This window comes from Equus przewalskii, chromosome 1 (genome assembly GCF_037783145.1).
Source record: "Equus przewalskii isolate Varuska chromosome 1, EquPr2, whole genome shotgun sequence".
In the NCBI taxonomy this organism is placed as follows: Eukaryota; Metazoa; Chordata; class Mammalia; order Perissodactyla; family Equidae; genus Equus; species Equus przewalskii.
The window spans coordinates 10,883,130-10,905,645 of NC_091831.1; the positions used below are offsets into that span (position 1 = coordinate 10,883,130).

General features: G+C 43.6%; 1 long non-coding RNA gene across 1 annotated transcript; it reads right to left on the bottom strand.

Annotated features, from left to right (window-relative positions):
• Nucleotides 1-12,523: 12,523 nt before the first annotated feature.
• On the bottom strand, nt 12,524-21,874 carry LOC139076934 (uncharacterized). Its single transcript, XR_011529037.1, has 2 exons — nt 21,138-21,874; nt 12,524-15,948 (listed from the first exon to the last, which is right to left on the bottom strand). It is a non-coding gene; the product is annotated as an uncharacterized lncRNA (long non-coding RNA).
• Between the last annotated feature and the right edge of the window lie 642 nt (nt 21,875-22,516).

Sequence of the window (22,516 nt, forward strand, 5' to 3'; positions counted from 1 at the left end):
GGGATCTCAATCCAGGCTCAAGAGCCTTGGGCTGCAACTTAATTTACTTGGGGCAATTCTGTATTTTAGGACCAGCCACTTTTCAAAACACAACAGCCTTAAACAAACAAGCAAACAAACAAACAAAACAGGAAAAGCTAGTGCATCTGGAAAACAGGGACAAGTTATCGTCAGCTTCTACCCACCTCATAAAATCAAGTTGTCCTTTTTGAGAATGTTGATATGCTCCCTTGAGAAAGGGAGCATGAGCAATTACTCTTAGGCCAATTCTAATTGGCAAAGCTACCTAAAAGTCCATCGGTACTGGGGCTGGCCAGGGGTCTGAGTGGTTAAGTTAGCGTGCTCCGCTGCAGGCGGTTCGAATCCTGGGCACGGACATGGCACTGCTCATCAAACCACGCTGAGGCAGCGTCCCACATGCCACAACTAGAAGGACCCACAATGAAGAATATACAGCTATGTGACGGGGAGCTTTGGGGAGAAAAAGGAAAAATAAATAAAATCTTTAAAAAAAGAAAGTCCATCAGTACTTGACAAATTAAATGTGCAACCATACGGTAAAAAACTAGGCAACTGTTAGAAAGCACGTGGAGCTCTTTATGGACCAATACTGAAAACTCTCTAAGAAACACCATTGAATGAGAAAAAATTAAGGTTCAGAACAGTGTGTATGCTACTATTTGTTTAAAAAAAAAAAGGAGGGTATAAATGTATGTGTGCACACTACATTATATTTACTACATAAACTCTATGCTCTGAAAAATCACACCATACCATATATAATATACTATATTGTAATATGTAAATTAATGACTCTTTCTGGAAGTTCACACAAGAAACTAGTGACAGTGGCTGCCTCCAGGGAGGGGAAGGGACAGGGAGGGGTGGAGAGTGAGGGACAGAGAAAGAGGAAGATTGCCTCCTCATGTATTTCCTTTTCTATTCCAGGAGTTTTACGTCATGCGAATAGTAATTTTTCAAAGAAAATTTAAAAGGTAATCTAGTTTACATTTGAAATATTTAATTTTCAAAATTACTATTCAGAGTGCTGAATTCAATGGATCATAACTCATTTTTTTCACATATTTACAAGTTTTGATTGGGTTGGGCAGGAGATTCCTTGAGAAGACAGAGTTTTGCAATCACTAAAATCCTGTAATATCGAAGGACCAACGGGTGAATTCTGAATGGGGGGTCTGAAGGCTGGAGTTTTAGTCCTGACTCCTCTGCTTTCTAGCCATGACTTGGATCAATTGCCCAAACGCTTTCATCGGGTGTAACATGGCCCCACCCGCCACCTTCTGCACAGGCCCAGCGTGACCTAGACAAGACCATGTATATGAAAACCCCCTAAAAACAGAAAACCTTTATTCAGGAATAGAGCTGTTCAGAGTGATCACATTTTATAAGGTTTTCCTGAAGTTCTTGTGTAATTCAACCCCCAATAATTTGAGTCAAATTTTCCCATAAGAACAAGCACAAAAGTAAAGGGAACACGTTCAGAGAGAGGGCCTGTATCTCTGCCCACTGTGGCTTATTTTCCCCTTAGCGCTGTTTTTATGCTCTCAGCATCACTTCTCATCTTGCACAGTTTTCCTCGAAATTAACATCCTGGCACACCATGGGGCACTATGTGGGCTTCCTGCGACGCTTTCTTTCACATCCGTCTGTTCCTAGTTTATTAACCCCAAAGCATTTTTTTAGTCCTCATATTAGTACCAACGCATAATGCTTGGGTGGAATTGCTTTGAGATGTAGAAACGCTTTTTAATCACACTAAAATCACAGGCCGAAGTTCCCATGCCTATAAACAGTGTGGTTCCCACAATCCTGAGAAAAACCGCAGGGAGCTGCTTATGGCGGAAGTGGCGCCACCACGTGGCAATGGTGTCAGTTTGTCTCATTCATTTATCCAGTCAGCTTTGACGTGATTCCTGGCCAAAACACAAATTAATTAATTACCAAAAGCAAAATGTTTTTGTAATTTGGGGAGACTTGAAAAATTTTTAAATTTTCTCATAAAGGGAGGTTTTACTAATATTTTTGTTTCATATTACTTATTTGCCAAATTCAAACTCACGTAAACACAGCCTTGCTGAAAATTACTGGCATATGGCAGAGGACACAGAGAAAATAGAACATTTCCTAGAACTGCTGATTATTTAAAAGTTCTGAGAGGAAAACAAACTCAAAGTAATGTTTAGTATGACAGTAAACAGGCGGAATTATAAAAATAAAAAGATAATGTTTATGGTACATTATCTCCATACGCAGTGAAAAAGAAACTCTTTAATGAAACAAACAGAACACACAAATTTAACTCCTTTCCTTCGAGTTTTCATTAAGGCAATAGTAAAAAATATATATATATTTTTAAGTTTCTTGGGATGAAAATGAAGCAAACTGGGATGGCACATCAGCCAACAAAAGATTGCTCCATGGGGCCGGCCTGGTGGCACAGCAGTTAAGTTGGCACATTCCGCTTTGGCGACCTGGGGTTCCCCAGTTGGGATCCTGGGTGCGGACATGGCACTGCTTGGCAAGCCATGCCGTGGCAGGCGTCCCACATATAAAGCAGAGGAAGATGGGCACAGATGTTAGCTCAGGGCCAGTCTTCCTCAGCAAAAAGAGGAGGATTGGCAGATGTTAGCTCAGGACTAATCTTCCTCAAAAAAAAAAAAGATTGCTCCATGTTTTTGGATAATGGGAAATGGATGGAGGACTGGTCAGGGAGGAATCAGGGCAGAGGGGCCTCAGCCTAGAGTTGGGGAGAGAGTGGGCAGAGGGGGCTTCAGCCCAAACAAGACCAGTCTGCCCCACAGACCCAGGAGAGGCTCTGAAATACCAGGAACAATGGAGGGAGCAGAACTGGGCCTGAAAGTGGAAAATAGATGTAAGCAGAGCCTACCCACCTTGTCCCGCCTTCCCCAGCGCCTACCAAGCAGACAAAAGCAAAATCACAAACAAAAACCAACCCCGCCTTGTATTCTGAAAAAAACATTCAATAGAAGGTTGAAGGCAAACATAATAAATTATCTCAAAAAAAAATGGAATTAAAGAAAGATTTTAAAAATGAAAAAAAGTACTAGAGGCTTAGAGAATCAATCCATGAGGCCCCACATCTGATCAACAGGAGATGCAAACACGGAACAAAAAAGTGGAAGGAAGGAATTGTCAAAGAGTAATTGAAGAATGTTTCCCAAATTTGAAGAAGGGAAATCTCCAGATTGCAAGGGCCCAGCAGGTGCCTGGCACAGTAACATAAGAATGTCCCTCACTGTCCTGTGGGTTGGCTGAGCTCAGCTGGGTGGTTCTCGTGTTGGGGGAGGGCTCTCGTGCAGTCAGACAAAAGCAGGACCAGGAGTCATCTAAAGGCTCAGTGGGGTTGGACATCCGAAACGCTCACACAGGCTCCGAGTCAGGGCTCATCTGTGGCCTGCACATGGCCTCTCCATGTGTCTTGAGCTTCCTGACAGCATGGCGGATGGGTTCCAAGAGTATATGTTCCAAGAGACAGGGAGTAGAATATGCCAATCTCTTAAGGCCTGGATCCAGAAACTGGCAGTGCCACGTCCACTGTACTCTATTGGTCAGAGGTGACGGAGCTCAGATTAATGCGGAGGAGACGTAGATCCCCCATTTCAGTGGGAGGAGTGTCAAAGAATTCACGGCCATCTTCAATTCACCACTGATCCTAAATGTTTCTAGAAACAAAACAAAATAGGTCACTTACAAAGTAATGAGAATCAGAACCAAACTCGTTTTCCAGTGCTCTGTCCCTCGTGTCCACACTGCAACTGCATGTGCCTTCCGGAAGTTTCTTGAATGTGTCAGACTCATTTTATCCTCAAAGACCTTTCTTTGCTGTTGCCGCTGACTAGAACATGATTTCTCTGTATCTTCGCATGACTCATTACTTCTCATGATTCAAGTCTCATCTCAAGTGTCGCCTCGTCAGAGAAGGTGTCCCTGCCCATCATATCTAAAATAGCAGTCCCCAGTCAGCATTTGCGCCCTTGGCCTTATTTAAATTCTTCATAGCACTTATCACCACCAAGTCTGACTTCTTGTTTCGTTTTTGTTTGTTGTTTGTCTCCTCCATGAAGCAGGGACTTTGTCTTATTCAACATTCTATCTCTAGTGCCTAGAGTAGTACCTGGAATGTTTGTTGAGTGACTGTTGAATTAGAACCCATTTCAAGCAGACAATGGAACAATGCCTTTAAATTTCTGGTGAAACCAATATTTTCAACTCAAAATTCTATGTCCAGCCAAATCATCCACCACGTCAAAGGGCAGAATAATGACATTTTTCAGACTCATAAGATTTGCCTCATTTATTCCTCTTCTAAGAAAGTGCCTCAGCACAATCAGAGCATAAACTAAGGAAGGTTTTAAACATGGAATCCAGAAAGCAATGGACTCAACAGAGGAAAGCAGGAAAGTGAAGCCCCATGGTGACAACTGTACAGCTAGACTGGAATTGCAGCTCATCCAAATTGAAGCGGGCAGACAGGGGCCCTGGGATGGAGATCTCCAGAATAAAAGGAGCATTTCCATGGAACAGGGGATTGAATGAAGAGGTTGGGAAACACTGATGATATATTTCTTCAAATAGTATAGTCAAAGCAATCAGAAACTATAGAGGGGGGGCCAGCTCCATGGCATAGTGGTTAAGTTCGGCACACTTCACATTGGCAGCCCAGGTTCACAGGTTCAGATCCCAGGTGTGGACCTATACTACTCATCAGCCATACTGTGGTAGTGACCCACGTACAAAATAGAGGAAGACTGGCACAGATGTTAGCTCAGGGTTAATCTTCCTCACCAAAAAAAAAAAAAAGAAGAAGAAGAAGAAATAAAAGAAAAGAAACTGTAGAGGAAAGCAAAAGTATAAGAAAGAGAATGTGATCAATAGTCATATTGATCACTAGCTCTGTATTAAACAATATTCACAGAAATCCAATAATAAAAACATTGCTCATTGATTTTCATATTTGAGAATCAACCTATAGATGAAGCACAGATGGTTCACTTGTGGTTACAAAACAGCTTTGATGACTTTGTGGTGGACCCTGTGCTGCACTGTCCAGATCCTCCTCCAGGGAAAAAAGGACTTATTTATCCCCCAGCTGCTGGAAGTGCTGCCGGCTGACGGGCCTCAGCTGTCTGTCCCTTTGGGGGTGGCCTCAGCCGCAGAGAGATGTGTGGCGTGAAATTCACGTTCTCCGCCTGCCCAGTCCTGCTTCCTTCCCTTCTGCGGTAGATCCCCTAACAGAACTCCTGCATGCTGATCTGTTTCATGGTCTGCTTCCTGGGGAGTCCAACCTGTGACAGTTGGTACAGGAAGTGATGTGTCCCAAAAAACAGATAGTAGGATGGGGTTTTGGAGCTGGGTCACCTGTTACCTGGCTGACAAGGAGGACACCATCACTAGGGGCAGGTGGCACACAGATGGTCCCTGGCACAAGATGGCAGTGCAATTGTTAAGATTTTTGTTGGTGGTGAGCTCAGATGGTACTTCTTGTGAAGGAAATGTACTAGCTGGCATGATATGTCAGGTGTTAGAGACATGAAAGAAATAGTGACTATAAGGCTATTGCCAAGCTTGATGAACAGCCTGAAAAAAGATAACAAATAGGTGAGAGAGATTCATCAGCAATGATAGCTAAGTGTGCAAGCCAGAGGGCCAGGCATGCAGTCAGCATGTCTGGAGATTGGTTGCAGACAGAAGGATTAGGCAAATAAGTAAATAAATTAACGATAATGGTAACCAGGTTTCTCACTGTTGAGAAGGGATTTATAAATATGGAAAGAGGGAAAGCTGGAAAAAAGACAGAAGTACTGGATTGGAATTAAAGGTATTGGTGTAAACTCATGTTTTAAATCTATTATCTATCTATCTATCTAGGCATAAATAAAGATATAAGATAAACACAGATGTATGTGTTTATTAGGCATAAGTATATATATATATATACAACATACATCTATTTCCTGGGTCTGTTTCCTGAGAGGGTCTAGAAGCAATGATACCCCAGCAGCAATGAGTATATTGGGCACCAGGTTTTGGTTTCTAAATACCACTCCCCTCTAAAAGAAACCAACTTGGTTGGAGCAATGACTGATTCCAGGGCTGAGGTCAGGAAAGCACAAGATGAGACTACACATCTTGCTGTGCCAGAAAAGTAAGGAAGTGCTCGAAGAATGAAAGGTGTGTGTTAAGAAGACAGAGCAGACACTTGGAAGGGGCTCCCAGTTGCCAAATCGGGGACAGTTTAAGCGTCAAAGTAAACAGTGATAGTGACAAATACAACCCAGATGATACTTATATGAATGAATAAGCGAGATGGGAAAGCTCTTTCTTGTAGCACAATGTCAATGAATAAATTTGTGAAGAATGATGGCAATAGAAAACACCATTTAGCAATCATCATAATGGTGGTTAATTCAGGTAGGAATCAATAACGAAGACTAAGGCTGGTGACTCACAATTTTAAAAAGTAGAAGATATTGACGTAGTCCTGGATTGTGTCCCCACAATATACTCATCAACTACGAAGGGAAAAAGGATTCCTTTATGGTAGAGAAAGCTGACAGGCACCAGCATGACCAGGTGATCAAGATTCATATCATCACTTGGGCAGGTAGACCTCACGCGACCCTGCTATGAAGAACGGAGAAGAATGTCACTCCATTTCGGTGGTATTCCTGCCAAGGATGCTTGGCCTGGGTCTGGACATGAGGAAACATCAGACGGACCCAGATTGAGGGAGAACCTCCAGGATATATTCTTGACAGCTGTCAAGATCATGAAGATGATGAAAGACTGAGGCACTCTTCCAGGTCGAAGGAGACAAAAGAGAAAGACAGCTCATGGCAACACGTGATCCTGGATGGAATCTTGGACCAGAGATGTTGGGACATTGGGGGCTGGATTATAGTGTCAATTTCCTGATAGGGGTTGTGGTTAAGCAGGAAAGAGTCCTTGCGTGTGTCTGGGACACACTGAGGAAAGATGGACATCATATCTGCAACTTGATCCCAAAAAAGAACAGTGATGAGTATCTATATCTGGGGCGGGGGGGGCACAAATAAAACATTAACAATTGGGGATATGCGAGGTCTTTGCATTCTTCTTGAAACTTCTCTAAGTTTGAAAATATTTCAAAATGAATTACTTTTTAAAAATGGTGATACTTGTGCTCTCAGACTACCTGACCAAATTGTATTAAAACTAAGTGGGGGGACCAGCCCAATGGCTTAATGGTTAAGTTTGGCATGCTCTGCATTGGCCACTCAGGTTTGCAGGTTTGGATCCTGGGCGCAGACCTACACCACTTGTCAGCCATGTTGTGGCAACGACCCACATATAAAATAGAGGAAGATTGGCATAGATGTTAGCTCAGAGCTAATCTTCCTCAAGCAAAAAAAAGACAAAGATTGGGAACAGATGTTAGCTCAGGGCAAATCTTCCTCAGCAAAAAACAAACAAACAAAAAAACCACCTAAGTGAGGTGAGGAATCAGGAATCAGGATTGGGACACCCTAAAGGTCAATGGCTTCACTGGGCTGATGTAGCCACTTCTCAGACACCACCACCTTTCTCTTTCCAGTTCAGACTGGGGACAGGGCCTGTCCCACCATAGTTCTCAACTCTGTAGAAAGCAAGTATTTCAGGCTGGGTTGCAGTAACTCCTCTTGGATGAACAAGTGATTGTGACACAAGAATAGGGACCCCTTTGCACTCTTGAAAATGCCAAGGTCATTCATGATATCATGCTCTCATTCATGATAGCAGAAAGGTGGAAGCCATCCAGATGGATAATCAAAATACGGTCTAGCCATACAATGGAATATTAGCCAGAAAAAGGAATGAAGTCCTGATACACGCTACAGCACGGACACATCTTGAAAATGTCATGCTAAATGAAAAAAGACAGACAAAAAAGACCACATATTGTATGATTCCATTTAAATGAAATGTCCAGAAGAGGCAAATCTGTAGAAACAGAAACTGAGTTAGTGGCTCCAGGGGCTGGGGGAAGGAGTGAGGGATGGAGAGTGACTGCTCATAGGTAGGGGGCTCCTCCTGGGGTGATCAAAATGTTCTAAAATTGACTGTGGTGGTGGTTGCAACACTGTGACTATGATAAAAACCATTGAATCGTATACTTTAAAGGTGTGAATTTTATGGTACATGAATTATATCTCAATATTAACAAAAAACAATCTCACTCTGGCCTTGAGAGGTGAGTCAATGTTTAAATTGTTCTGCGTCTCCCAGGTCTTGCCTTTAGATTGTGGTCCGTGGTCAGCAGCACTGGCATCCCCTGGGAGTTGGAGATGGCCGTTGGACGCCCCTTCCCAGAACTACTGAATCAGAATGAGCATTTTTAACAAATCCCAGGTGACTCAAATGCACGTGAAATTTCGAGAAGCACTGGTCTGGGGCATTATTGAGGTGATATAGCCCAGTGTTGGGGTGACAAATACGTAGCTGCTTTGATCACATTAACATTAATTCAGTGACATGAGAGAGATCTGAAAAAATGTTTTTTTAATTTGTTGCCTTTTTAAACTTCTTTGTTTAGAAATTCTCCTTAATGTTTAAAAAAAAAAGAAAGAAAAGTATAATCAGGGAAAGGTTTGGAAGCTGGTGTGAAACACAGGGCTCAAGCATGTTACAAAATATCCCCAAGCTGACACCGTATTTTGATTTTGGTTTTTCTGCGGGTTGGAAATGACTTCAGGTGCAGAACTTTTGCTGGCCGGCTGCGGTTTCTGATATAAGTGCTGTTTACGAATACGACGGTTGCTTTCTCAGAAAAATAGGGAAATGCCTGTGGGGTGGAGAGGCTAGCCATCCTCTTCAGACCTTTAGACCCTTAAACCTTTAAATCCTTGAAAATATTTGCACTTTTTGATTAATAATTTGCACTTATTGTTTGACAGTGCAGATGAAAAATTAATGAATTTCATATTAAATTTCTCTCCTGAAATGATAAAATTAACACATCACTGCAGCGGTACAGGTTTAACAATCCCTCGCTTTCTTGTCTCCCCATTCCCACCCAGGTGAGCGCTATTAAGAGTGCAAACACCTTTCTCTGGGTTCTTATGTGAACACAAGCAGCCCCTCAGCTCTCTGGCCCAACTGCAGCGAAGCAGGCGCATCCTTGGCTGTCCGCGCCTGGCGTGGGGTCGGAGGGGAGAGCTGAAGAGCTGGGCGCCCTTCCTTCTCACATTGTCCTATGTCTTGCGTACCTTGACCCAGAGGCCTAGACAATAAAGGCAGGTATGTCCCAGTCCTGGGCTCAGCTTCTTCTCAAAACTTTTCAGATCAGTGTCTAGACTTGGGGGAGAATCTTGGGAAAGAGAGAAGTCTCTGGATCTGGAAAGTTCTACCCCCTAGAACTTTGCATGGCTGTCTCCTCCTCATTATTCAGTTCTTAAATGAAATGTCAGCTTTTCAGAGAGGGTTTCCCTGATCACTCCGGCTAAAGTAGCCCCCTGGACCCCTCACTGCCTAATTAGTCCTAACGACAATATGCTTTGTAATTTCATCATATTACCATCGTCTGAAATTTTTGATTTATTTCTTGCTTTTTTTTTTTTTTTTTGAGGAAGATTAGCCCTGAGCTAACATCTGCCGCCAATCCTTCTCTTTTTGGCTGAGGAAGACTGGCCCTGAGGTAACATCCGTGCCCATCTTCCTCTACTTTATATGTGGGACGGCTGCTACAGCATGGCTTGCCAAGCAGTGCCATGTCCACACCCGGGATCCAAACCGGTGAACCCCGGACCACAGAACGGGCCCACTTAACCGCTGCACGACCAGGCAGGCCCCAAATACTTCTTGCTTATTGTCTCTCTCCTTGATAAGATTGCTGGCTGGCATCTGCCCATGACCTCAGAGATCTTGTCTGTCTTGCTCACTCTGCAGAGCCTGGCATCTAATGGGCACAGAATGCATTTGAGCTGAACAGTCTGTGTGGCAGACCTGCGGATGCCCAGCCCTGCACCTGCTGGCCACCTCTGAGCTCACCTGCAGCAGCCAGGGACAGTTCTCCACTTGTCAACAGCTCCCCACCTGGAGTTCCTGGCATTTTCCCTTTTTATCAGTTTTAGCTCCCTCATGTTTTTGCAGAAAATTCCTTTATTTTCTGTGAGCCCAGCAAGGCCATACAAGTTATGGCGTATACAGGATCCGGTTGTCTAGCGGGAGCCTCTTCAGAGTGTCTAGTCTGATACCCTCCTGCGATTATTTTTCATCTTTCAACGAAGCGGTTCCCAAACATGGAGCATCAGGCTTGGGGTTCTGAGGCCCCAGCTGCCTCATCTGCTGCTCTCCTCGCCTTCACTCTACCCTGACTCCCACCTCATCCTCCTTCTCATCTCAGCTTAATGACCTCGACTCCGCCATCTAGGTCTAAACGCTTGCCTAGTTCCTAATCCTGTACTTCCCAGCACTTAATGTGGCAGGCGTGATATATTCATCTGCGATTTCATTTGCCTGATGTCTGACTCTCTCCAAAAACGGTAAGCTCCATGAGTGTGGAACCCTGTGTGTTGTCTTCGATACTGTATCTCCAGCATCTAGCATGCGGCTTAGCACATAGTGGGCACTCAATAGACATTTATTAATAAATGCCCAGAAAGGGGGCAGATTTTCATCACAGATTCATGTAATCACTAGCACAGCAGGGGCTACCAGAGAACTAGGGTGTTGAAAGTTTTTACTAACTTCTGACTTTTCCTGGAAGCTTGACAGAGTAGGAGAACCGAGACTTCCCTGAGAGGCATGTGGAATATTGAATTACACTGCCATGTTCGTGTTCTTGACACCAGCCACAATAAATGCATTGTTGATGCTCTAACTCAGCCGTGGCTGGACATACACAGCCAAGTCTAGAATTCCTAGCACCAAATCAGATCTGACCAGAAGTTGGCTGCCTTCCCTAGAGGGCATGTTGCCTGAACTATTATAAACTTTGTTTCTCACCTGGGAATTGACAGGTTTTCGCATTTGACTTGCAAGAGAGCTGGTAACCAGCTACAGCCTGGTGGAGACTTCGTGACACCAGGGGACCCATTTTCTCCCACTCTGCCCCACTTCCAGCTCTTCTCTCGCACTCTCCTCTCTGCCTGGTGTTCATTAGGTCCTGGTGACAGATATCCCCCTTCGGGTTACTCCTCACTTCACAGTTCCTCAGGGTCATGTCGTGTTAATTAGGAGGTTAATCCAGAGGCTTCATCTCCCAGGAAAGGAGGACGGAGTCCACTCAGTCAGCTCTTCTCACCACACTGCTCTCTACTTCATCATCTTGCAACCCTCTTTGTTCCTAATTAATTGTGCATGACCACCTGTGATAATCAGTCTTTGCTGTTTGGGGTACTTTCTGGATGTATCTGGTTGCACAAGTTAGGATTCTTCATTTTTTGATACTAGAAAATCTAAACCAAGTTGGCTTAAGTAGGAAAGAAATGCATTATTCAGATGGTTTTGTCTACAAATAACAGAACATCCGATGAAAAGTGGTTTAAGCAAAGACATTTATTACCTCCCCAAACAAGATGTCCAGAGGAAGGGCAGTTGCAGCGTTGGTTCAGCAGCTTAGTTATGTCACCCAGGACTTAGGTTCTTGCTGCCTTGCAATGTTAATTTGTTAATTTGTTAACTTTTCCTCACATGGTCACAAGATGGCTGCCACATTTTGAGCAACACATGTGGGCATGACAATATTTGGCTAAAGAGGAGCATTTCCTCTTAGTGTCTATTTTTATTGTGGAGAAAACATTTCTGACAAGACCTTCAATGGACTTCTCCTTAGTCCCATTGCTCAAGATGAGGCCACATTCCACGCCACAGATGGAAGGGAAGGAAGGTGAGTACCTGGCACTTTTTTGGCCTCTATGGGGGAAAGTGAGCTCTGACAGTAGGGAAGAAGGGCTGGGGAAACAGACAATGTGTTTCCCAGGCTCCCTTACAGTTAGGTTGAGGCCACGTGACCAGCTCTGGCCAACAGACTGTGAGCAGCCATGACATGTGCCGCTTCCGGGTTGAGGCAATTAAATCAATGCCCCAACCCTGCACTGCCTACTTCTAGATGTCCAGTTACACAAGAAAAACTGCAGCGATTTTGACTAAGGCACTGCAGTGACGTTTCTATTATACCTGTGTCGGTGCAAATAACTCAGAACCAATCTATCAATCAAGATGGGGGTGATTTCACTATGATGGACACAGCATGTAGCAGGTCTATGGTCTCGAGCTGGGTGTCACAGGTGAGCACAGCAATCAATTCCTAGCCTAGAGAGAGATGCTTATCCTTAAGGAAATGCCAATGTGGGGGAAGCTGCACCTTTATCTTAAGGGCATTTGTTCTTATCTTTGGGACATAGCAAATGCTCAAAGCAGATATACAATGCATGCTCAATGGCCATGTCAGGTCCTTTTGGAAAAAACAAGGTTAGGCAAAATTAGTTTTACACGAAATGGCTTCCTCATATACTCTAATATATCCTATTGCTTGCCATTTATTTATCATTTTACCCCTTTTGATCTATAATCTTTCGATAGAAAGCATCAACGATCAAAATATTGTCCCTGGGCACCAGGGTGGTTGCTGCCTGCCCAGGATCCATCATGTCCCTTGGTGCCAGGCTTTTATCTCATTTATTTTCTCAGTTGTCCCCACTGGCGGAAATAATCAGATGCAGTGGAAAAGCACAGAGGTGTATATATCAACAGAGCATTTCATAGTGTTTTTTAAAATTAATTTTAGGTTGTTACACAAACATTGTATATGATGACTCCTTATGTTTACATTGTTTATAATCATGGAATAAGTACAATAACAATAATTCAATATATTTGAAAAGATTAGTCTAAAATGAACTCTTAGGCATAGTCCCTATCAGAAAAGGACATTTGTCCAGGGTCATAAGATCGATCAACCCTCTCAAGCTGCCGAGGAATCATTACTCTAGTTTGCATGCCAGTCTTACAACACTGAGTAAAGAAAACAACAATTGGTTTGAATATTATGATTAGTACAAGAATTCCAAGAAGTAATAGAAATAGGAATTGCAATCCAGATGGGAAACAGGAATTGATACTAGAAGGGAGCCAACCAAACAAATCAAACTGGGTGTAGGATCGCTTAAGGCATTCACCCGTTTCTTCATGTGCTTTAGCAGAGACAACTCAGTGGGAGACTCATCAGGTATAAAAACACAGCATTCTGTTTGAATGATTGCACGTGTCCCACCTTGGGATGTAGTAAGAATATCTAAGGCCATTCTGCTTTGAAGGACAGCCTTTCTCATTAAAGACATTATAGTATTTAATAAAGTTATCCCTTCTTGACTAACATTAACGGTTTGTTGAGTAAATTTAGTAAGAGTCTCTATATGTGATATGACATCTTCTAGCCCCAAGAAAGGGACAAATATAGCTGCTAGGTGATCATATCAGTGGAGCACTGAACAAGCCCATCTGGCCTTAAGGAGAGGGAGATTGGCAACAGATGTTAGCTCTGGGCGAATCTTTCCCTACATCCAAGGGAAGCCCAGAGTGCAGCTCCCTAGCCATCCAAGCAGCAGCCAAGGCCAGCGGTTTGTTCCTCATAACCACTGAGTTCCATTAGGAGTCACCCAATAAATGCCTGGTCTCTCAGACCAGTCTGTTCCAAACCAATCACTTTCTTTAGGTATAATAGGTCTGATATGACTCGGGGGGTATCCAGCCTATCTTTCGAGTATAATCTGGTAGCTTTTGTTTGGAATGATTTCTTTATTTCCAATAGAAAGGTGCTGGTGTGTTTGAAGATCCATGGCTAGGAGTCAGCCAAACATATCCATCCCAAATTTGTGTGAAACCTTCCACAGTTCTTCCTGTAATATCTGGCTTCTTTTGTTCATTTGCAATTTGTTGGCATAATTGGATGGTTTGAGCAACAGAAAAAGAGTAGGGGCCAGCCTGGTGGTGCAGCAGTTAAGTGCGCACGTTCTGCTTCTCAGCAGCCCAGGGTTCGCCAGTTTGGATCCCGGGTGCAGACATGGCACTGCTTGGCAAAAGCCATGCTGTGGTAGGTGTCCCACGTATAAAGTAAAGGAAGATGAGCACGATGTTAGCTCAGGGCCAGCCTTCCTCAGCAAAAAGAGGAGGATTGGCAGTAGTTAGCTCAGGGCTAATCTTCCTCACCAAAAAAAAAAAAGAGTAGCTGTGTCCTGTATCATTAATAATACGGGCTATTATCCATGTTTTAGGATCATAATTAGTAATATCAGATGAACCACAAACACTGGAACCAGATATTTCCATCACAAGAAATTGCTTCAGAGCTTTCCAATCTATGCCTTGAGAGGGACAGACCCACCACGGCAACTCAGAAGCGCTAGAAAGTGGACATTGGTCAAATATCCAACAATTGGACTGATTTTTGTGTGTAGCAAAGGAATGTGCCCATTGCAGAGAAACATTGCCATCAGAGGCCCATTCGGATGTAGACTAGAAAAACAAACATAGTATTAGGAAAATCTTAAGTGACATTTTTTTTTGGTAATTAACAATAGTTTTTGTAATTAGGTTCCAATCTATCTTATAAAGTTGGGGAGTAAAGTATCGGGGTAGGAAGAGGGTAAGGCAACCTACAAATTGATTATTTTAGCAATTACATAAAGTTTAAACATTACAAGGGTTTAAATGAGGAGAAATAAGGTTAGGAGTACAGGCCTGGTCTAGAGTCTTGGGACAGCTATCTACAACAGATGTCATCTTCTTCTCATCCTGGTTTGGAGAGATTTGTCTCGGTCAGTCGAAGTTGTGAGAGCCTGGGGTTTGAAGCCCATTCAGGTGGAGAAGCCTTTTTTAAATGAGAAATGTGAATCCATGAATCTACCCCTTTTGATTTTACAGCACATGGGTTGGTTAAAAGCACCTGATATGGTCTTTTCCAACGGGGCTGCAAAGAGTCCTTTATCTGGTGTCTTTTCCAAGAAACAGCATCTCCAGGCTGTAATCCATGATCCTTAAGGTCTTCGTGTCCCGGGAGCTCACTGCGAAAAGAATCAGCTACCAATCTTTCATTTCTTTTAAGTGCCTCCACAAGACCTTGACAATAATGTAAAATGTCTCCTTTGAGTAAAGTCGGTTCATACATTCCTTCGTCAAATTACATAGGCCATCCAGGTATTATCTCGAAAGGAGACAGCCGATGTTTACCAAAGGGTATAGATCTAAGATTGAGGAGCATTAGCAGAAGAGCTGTTGGCCATGAGAGACTAAATGCTTCTGAAAGCTTTGCCAATTGAGTTTTGATTGTGCTGTTAGTTCTTTCCACCAATCCTGAGGACTGGGGATGGTAAGTGCAGTGGAAATGCTGCATTATTGGCCAAATATTACAAATAGATTTAATTCTTTGTCCAGAGAAATGAGTTTCCCCGGTCACTATGTAACTCAGTAGGAATTCCCCAAACAGGAATTATTCTTTCTAACAGTAATTTACCTACAGCTAAAGCTGTTGCTCTTCCGCAAGGAAAGCCTCAATCCAATATGAGAACACACAGATCATTACCAAGACGTATTTATATCCTTGAGACGGTGGCATTTGGACGAAGTCCAAAGGATCCCTTAGGAAGGGGAAAGTGGCCTTGTGATCCATGAAGTGGTTTCCCTGGATTATACTTTGGGCATAAAACAATGAGTATAGGCTTTATGGGCCACTGTGGTGGAAAGTTTCCAAAAGTACTCTTTTCCCCATAAGATCATCTTTTCACGTGCCCAATGGGTTAATTGGTGTATATGCTGGAGCAGTGGTAATTGCGCTCCAATAGGTACTGTGGGTTTTTTATTGGACCTGAATCACATCTGTGAGAGGATGTCAAAAATTCCCCCTTTTGACTGCCATATCTGCTTCTCTTCTTCCATGGCGATTTCTTGAGCCTGTAGAAGGAAGTATAACTGGGTTAGCAGAGTTAATAGGAAGCAGCAGGCATTCTCAAGGCTGGGTGGGGCAAGCCTTCAAGGCTGCTTGTTTAGCAGTTGCATGAGCAATCCAGTTTCCTTTAGCTTCCAAAGCATCAGATATGGAATGCCCTGGTATTTTAATAATTGCTAGTTGTCTCAGTAGTTGTATAGAATTCAATAATTCTGCAACCTGTTTTCCATTCTTTATAGGCTGACCTGAAGAGGTTAAAAACCCTCGTCGTTTCTGCAGCATTCCAAAGTCATGTGCTACCCCGAAAGTATAATGGCTGTCAGTGTAGATATTTGCTACCTGGTCTCTGGCCAATTGACAAGCTTGAGTTAAGGCAATTAACTCGGCTTGCTATGCTCATTTTATTTCTGGCAAATAAGAACTCTCAGTTATGTCTTCCGAGGATGTTACTGCATATCCAGCCCAATGACATCCTTGTTCATCCTTTAAGACCCATCTCTAAACCAAATTAGATCAACACTCTCGATGGGAGTTTCTTGCAAAGCATTCCCAGAAGTAAGTAGGTAATCAGTTAATAAAATGCAGTCGTGGGCATCCTCCTCCTGTGATGCTGGTAGTAAAGTTGCAGGTTAACATTATTACTTTGGGGGCCCGCGCTATGGTTTAGTTGGCGCGTTCCGCTCTGGCGACCCAAGGTTTTGCTGGTTCAGATCCTGGGCATGGACATGGCACTGCTCATCAAGCCATGCTGAGGCAGCGTGCCACGTGGCACAGCCAGAAGGATCTATAAGTAGAATATACAACTATGTACTGGGGGTCTTTGGGGAGAAGAACAACAACAAAAAAAGACCATTGGCAACAGATGTTAGCTCAGGTGCCAATCTTTTAAAAAAAGATTATTACATAGGGCTATGGTAATATTAGGAGCAGAGAGCAACAGAACTTCACAGGAGGCTAGTTGGCTTGCAGAGTAATGCTGAGTGTGATGAGAATTTAGGAGAGATTCGACTGAGTGAGGAACGTAGATAGTTAAAGGAGACCCCATCACTGTTTCTTCAGTGGTCTTGCGTAAGAGGGCTACTGCTGAAATGGCTCTCATACAAGGCAGGAGCCCTTTTGCCACGGAGTCTAACTGCCGACTCTAATACCCTATAGGTCGATGTTGATCTCCATGCTTTTAAGTCAAGATACCTAAGGCATTTCCTTATCTTCGTGTATGAAAAGGGAAAATAGCAGGCTGTAATTAGGGTGCCCTAAGGCTGGTGCTCGACCCAAAATAGACTTTCAGGTAGTTTCTGCCTTCTCTCCTTCTGGGGTCCCTTCAATTAAATCAGGCTGGTCAGACTTTAGTCATGTAGATAAAAGCTGGGCAATAAGCGAAAAGTTAGGTACCTAGTTCTTGCAATATCCGGTTAGTCCCAGGAATCCCCTTAACTGTTTCTTTGTCTCAGGGAAAGAAAAAGCCAAGATTCCTTTCAGAATCAATCAACAGTCCATCCTTAGATATTAAGTGCCCTAGATACTTCACAATAGGCAGGCAAAATTGTAGTTTGTCCTTGGACACTTCATGCTCCTTATATGTTAACTATTGTAACAGATAAATTGTGTCCTTCTGAGAATGCAACTTAGTTTTTGAACTAAGAGTAAATCATTCGCATACTGAATTGAAGTGGACTCATTAGGGAACTCACCATTAGCTAAATCAGCCTTGAGTATCTGGGAAAAGTAAGTGGGGCTTTCAGTATAGTCCAGCGGCATAACCGTCCAGGTGTACTGGCGATCCTCCTACGTGGAGGCAAAAAGATGTGGGCTATTCTTTTCTATGGGAATGCTAAAGAAGGCACTGCATAAATCAATGACTGAGAAATAGCAGCTGTCACTTGCAATGGCTGAGAGCAAACTGTGTACATTTGGAACCACAGGGGGTCAGGGAATCACAATGTTATCTATAGCTCTCAGATCTTGAACAAATCTCCTGCCTTCTCCATTAGGCTTTTTTTTACTGGCAAGATAGGTGTATTACAGGTTCTGGTAGAAGGAATTATAAGTCTCTTTTCAAGAAATTCCTGAATGATTGGCCTTATCCCATTCAATGCCTCTGGTTTAAGTGGATATTGCCGAATATTAGGTAGACGCTTAGAGCTGTAAACAGTCACCTTAATAGGAGCGGCCGATTTAATTTTCCCAATATTTGAAGAGGATGATGACCATAATTCTCTAGGCGCTTGTAATAACAGGTCATCAGCTGCCGCTTCTTCCATTTGAGTCATTGATTTTACAATCATCAACCCGTCAGTTAACGACATGTTGGTCAGCATCTTGATTTTCTAAATTCAGAAACATTTCAGCCTTTTGCGAAAAGGCAATATGGGCATTGTATGCTTCTAGAAGATCTCATCCAATCAAATGAATTGGAGCACATTTAACCAGGAGAAACACAAGTTTTTTTTGATGGTTCCTAAATGAAAAATTATCAGTTCTGGTTTAAAAACTGGCATTGGAAAACTTGAAACCCCTACCATTTGAACTGTCTGTTTACTCGGAGGGAGAGGGCAATGAATAAGGGTGGGGGTGAGGACAGATAAGGTGGCCCCGTATCCACAAGGGCCTTTAAAGTTTCCCCTGCAAGAGTTACCTCCACTTCCCCTAAGGTATTAGTGAGGAGGAGGGGAAATGCCCTCTGGTAACCCTCGGGGCATCCCTATTCCTGTTCGTTGTTGTCACATCCTAAGTCCCGTTTGAGTTTACGGCAATCTCATTTGACATGACCAGGCTTTTTGCAATAGTAACAGACGTGGTCATTTTGTTTCTGGTTGGATTTTAAAAGGGTGGCCTTTGCTGGGCCACTAAGCTGTTGTAGTTGTATTCTCATAACCTTAGTGACTTTCCCTTTTTGCTGCGGGGTTTAGATAGTTTATCCGCAACAGTGACAAGAGCACTGTGTGCATTAAGGTCCAATCCAGTTCATATCCCTTAACTAACTTTGCTAATTCCTCATCTAATCTGTCTAAGAAAATTGAATTATTTTGGTGATCCTAAAAACTTTCGGGAGCCATCCCAGAATGCTGTTTAAATATTTCCTCAAGACTTTCAAAATAATCAAAGATAGATTCTTCGGATCTATGCTTACATTGGTGCACTTTAGCCCAGTATATTTTTCTGGAGAAAACTACAGGAATGGCTTTATATAAGTCTCGAGCAATATCTGTACTTAAGGTCATGAGGCTCCTGCTTATGGAAATCCTCCAGGGGATCTCTCCAATTTGCCTCTTTTATCCATTCCTTTCCTCTTAGACAGCAGCAAATGCACCCGCTGATATAAATCTGAATATCCTGGTGCATATGTTCTAACAATTAAATCAAATTCTCAAGCAAACCCTAAAGGATCCTGCACAGGCTCTAGGAAGTCCTTTGTCAAATTCTTAAGTTCATTTCTAGGCCAGGGACTATACACAAGAACAGGGTTGCCTCTCCCAGTAACAGATTTCTCCTTAAAGGGAGCCACTCTAACTTTAGGACTCTCAGTTTCGGCTCCCTGAGAGTTGCTCCTTGTTTTCTCTAGGGGCAGAGGAGGAGGAAGAGGTGGAGGAGGAGTAGGAAGACTGGAGAGGTCCAGGTATGGAAGTTTGGAAAGGAAAGGATACACGGGTGCTGAGAGAGAAGAGGCAGATGAGCTCTGAGGCGCCAAAAGGGAAGCGGCAGAGGAGATGGAAGAGATAAGGGGGGGGATGGCTTCTGACTTCTTACTCTCTTTAATTCAGACACAGTCTCTGCCAATTTAGTTAGTCTCCTGTAAAGAAGTCATTTTATCATTATTACTCTTTGAAGCCTCTAAATGCCAATCATAAGCTTCCCATTCTTTTGTTTTAGTTGTATTGCCAACTCTTCCAAATTGCGAGTGCAAATACAGTAGTTGCGAGAGGTCAAATGTTCCCCACTTTGGCCAATTAAGACAAGTTATCCTTAATCTTTCCCATTTTGTTAAAATTCTTGCAAACATTATTTCTGTGTGTATTATACATGAAACCAGCTGGAGTCCCAGTCGGGGATTGTCCATCTGGGAGCTGGCTGGCTTTAGAAGATGGTTTCCCAATTTCTTTTAGTTCGTTGTTGTTTTTAATAAAGTCTGAACAACTTCTAAGGGCAGTGTTGTGGGTCAGAAGTGTGCTGCTTGTGAGTGTTACTCCCTAAAGGAAGGTTGTAAACATTCTCTTGCATGCCTCGGTTTCTCCCGCCAGCAGCCTAAAACTGCCACGGGGGCTCGGCGCTTGGGTGACCAACTCTCATACTGATGCAGGCTCGGCGAGCCGAGGAGTTGAAAGAAAGATTTCTTGGACTCTCAACGTCTGGCAGTAGTGCTCTTTTATTCAGAGAATTGCATGGAGTAGCATGGGGACAGGACCCACGGGCAGTAAGAGCTGCAGGCATGGGGACAGGACCCACGGGCAGTAAGAGCTGCAGGCATGGGGACAGGACCCACGGGCAGTAAGAGCTGCAGGCATGGGTTCAGGGTAGGGCTAAATTTAAGGCATAGGTATGTGAGTTATCTCTTTACAAGACAAAGGAAAGATTATGTAAAAAAGTCATTAAAATGATAGTGCAGGTGGGATCTGGTTATTGGGTGGTCCTATAACTTTAGACAAAAATCAGGTCAGATCAGGTCAGGACGTCCTATGCTTCCTGGAGGATGATATAGATCATATGTAGGGGAGGACAACTTGGCTTCTCTCCCTGGGCAGCCTTGATCTTCATCAATATGAGCTTCCCCAACCGAGCCTTTAATTAATTAACATGAATCATGGTGGAGTTCCCTGTGGGACTGCTGTATGTCGTAAGAGTCAACCCTCCAGCACTCCCACTAAGGTTCCCAGTCACCTGAGAACGCCTTTCGGCCGGGAGGAGTAATGTCCCTTTTTTTTGGAGCTGAACACGTTCAGTCTCTCATTTCTTTATCAAGCAGTTTTTCAGACTTTATAAACACAATTCTTTCCAATTTTAAAGCCAAATTAAAAGGACAACCAAGCCAGTTCACTCTAAGCTCCCCCTAAGCTCCCCTGGCCTAGGAATTCCCTCTAGGTTTCTCTCCACCTAGGAAATGAATCAGTACCCTTCAAAGCCTCTAGTCTTAAGACCTTAAACAGTTCATTTAAACTCTTGGACTGTCAACTCAAGGAGCCTGGGTTTCAGAACTCACCAAGGTCACCTGAAGAATGCAGTGATCCGGGGGGTGCAATGGGCCCCTGTGGTATCAAGTGCCAGTTCAGTGTAGATTCCAGGTGGTCTCCGGTGAGTTACTCTGAAGTCCTGTCGCAACTACTCCAAGAAATGTCTGAGCAAATAATCCATAACTAATCTATAAACGAAAATTGGGGTGAGTTTATTATGAGCCAGACCTGAGGACCATACAGCCTGTGCGAGTCCTTCCACAAAGGACTGGAGCACTCCAAGGAAGTGGGGGTGTACAAAGTGGTTATAAGGGGCCGGCCTGGTGGCGCAGCAGTTAAGTTTGCATGTTCCGCTTCGGTAGCCTGGGGTTCGCTGGTCTGGATCCCGGGTGCGGACGTGGCACCACTTGGCAAAAGCCATGCTGTGGTAGGAGTTCCAGATATAAAGTAGAGGAAGATGGGCATGGACGTTAGCTCAGGGCCAGTCTTCCTCAGCAAACAGAGGAGGATTGGCAGCAGATGTTAGCTCAGGGCTAATCTTCCTCAAAAAACAAACAAAAAACCAAAGTGGTTATATATCATTAAAGAGCATGTATCACATATGACTGAAATGTCCCTTTTACAGTAGTCACGAGATTGCTCTGTCGGCACAGCTATTGATGGACACGGCAGGTAGTAGGTCTGCTGTCTTGATGGACACAGCAGGTAGCAGGTCTGTGGTCTCGAGCTGGGTGGTCACACGTGAGCACAGCAATCAATTCCTAGCCTAGGGAGAGATGCTTATCCTTAAGGAAATGCCAATGTGGGGCAAGTTGCACCTTTATCTTTAGGGCATTTGTTCTTGTCTTTGGGACATAGCAAATGCGTAAAGTAGACATACGATGCATGCTCAATGGCCACATCAGGTCCTTTTAGAAAAAACGAGGTCAGGCCTAATTACGTGTACACCAAATGGCTTCCCTATATATTCCAATATAACTTACTGCTTGCCATTTGTTTATCACTTGGCTGAACAGATGATGATACACCCATACCCACCATGCCGGTTATTCTCCTTTTGTCCTTGCCCTACCTCAAATCCATCTCTACCTTTCTTGGCCAGGTTCTGCTCAGAGATTGATCTATGGACTGTATCACACAGGTTCTCCAGCCCTCTGGCTTCCTGTTGGCCTCAGCCAGTGGGAGGTAAAAGCAGGGGAGGAGATGTTGGGAGACAGAGACCAGGGTATTTCACCCCCACTTCCTCTTTTGTTAGCACCTCCTCTTTTCCTGGCATGGCTGCGTCCCTCAAGGACCACAGCTCCTATCTGGCAGCACCTTCTCCATGGCTTCAGCTCTCATCAGGCTCTGGTAACACTGCTTCTTCCCTCCGACCCTTAAGGACCAGGAGTAGTAATGTCTTCTCACT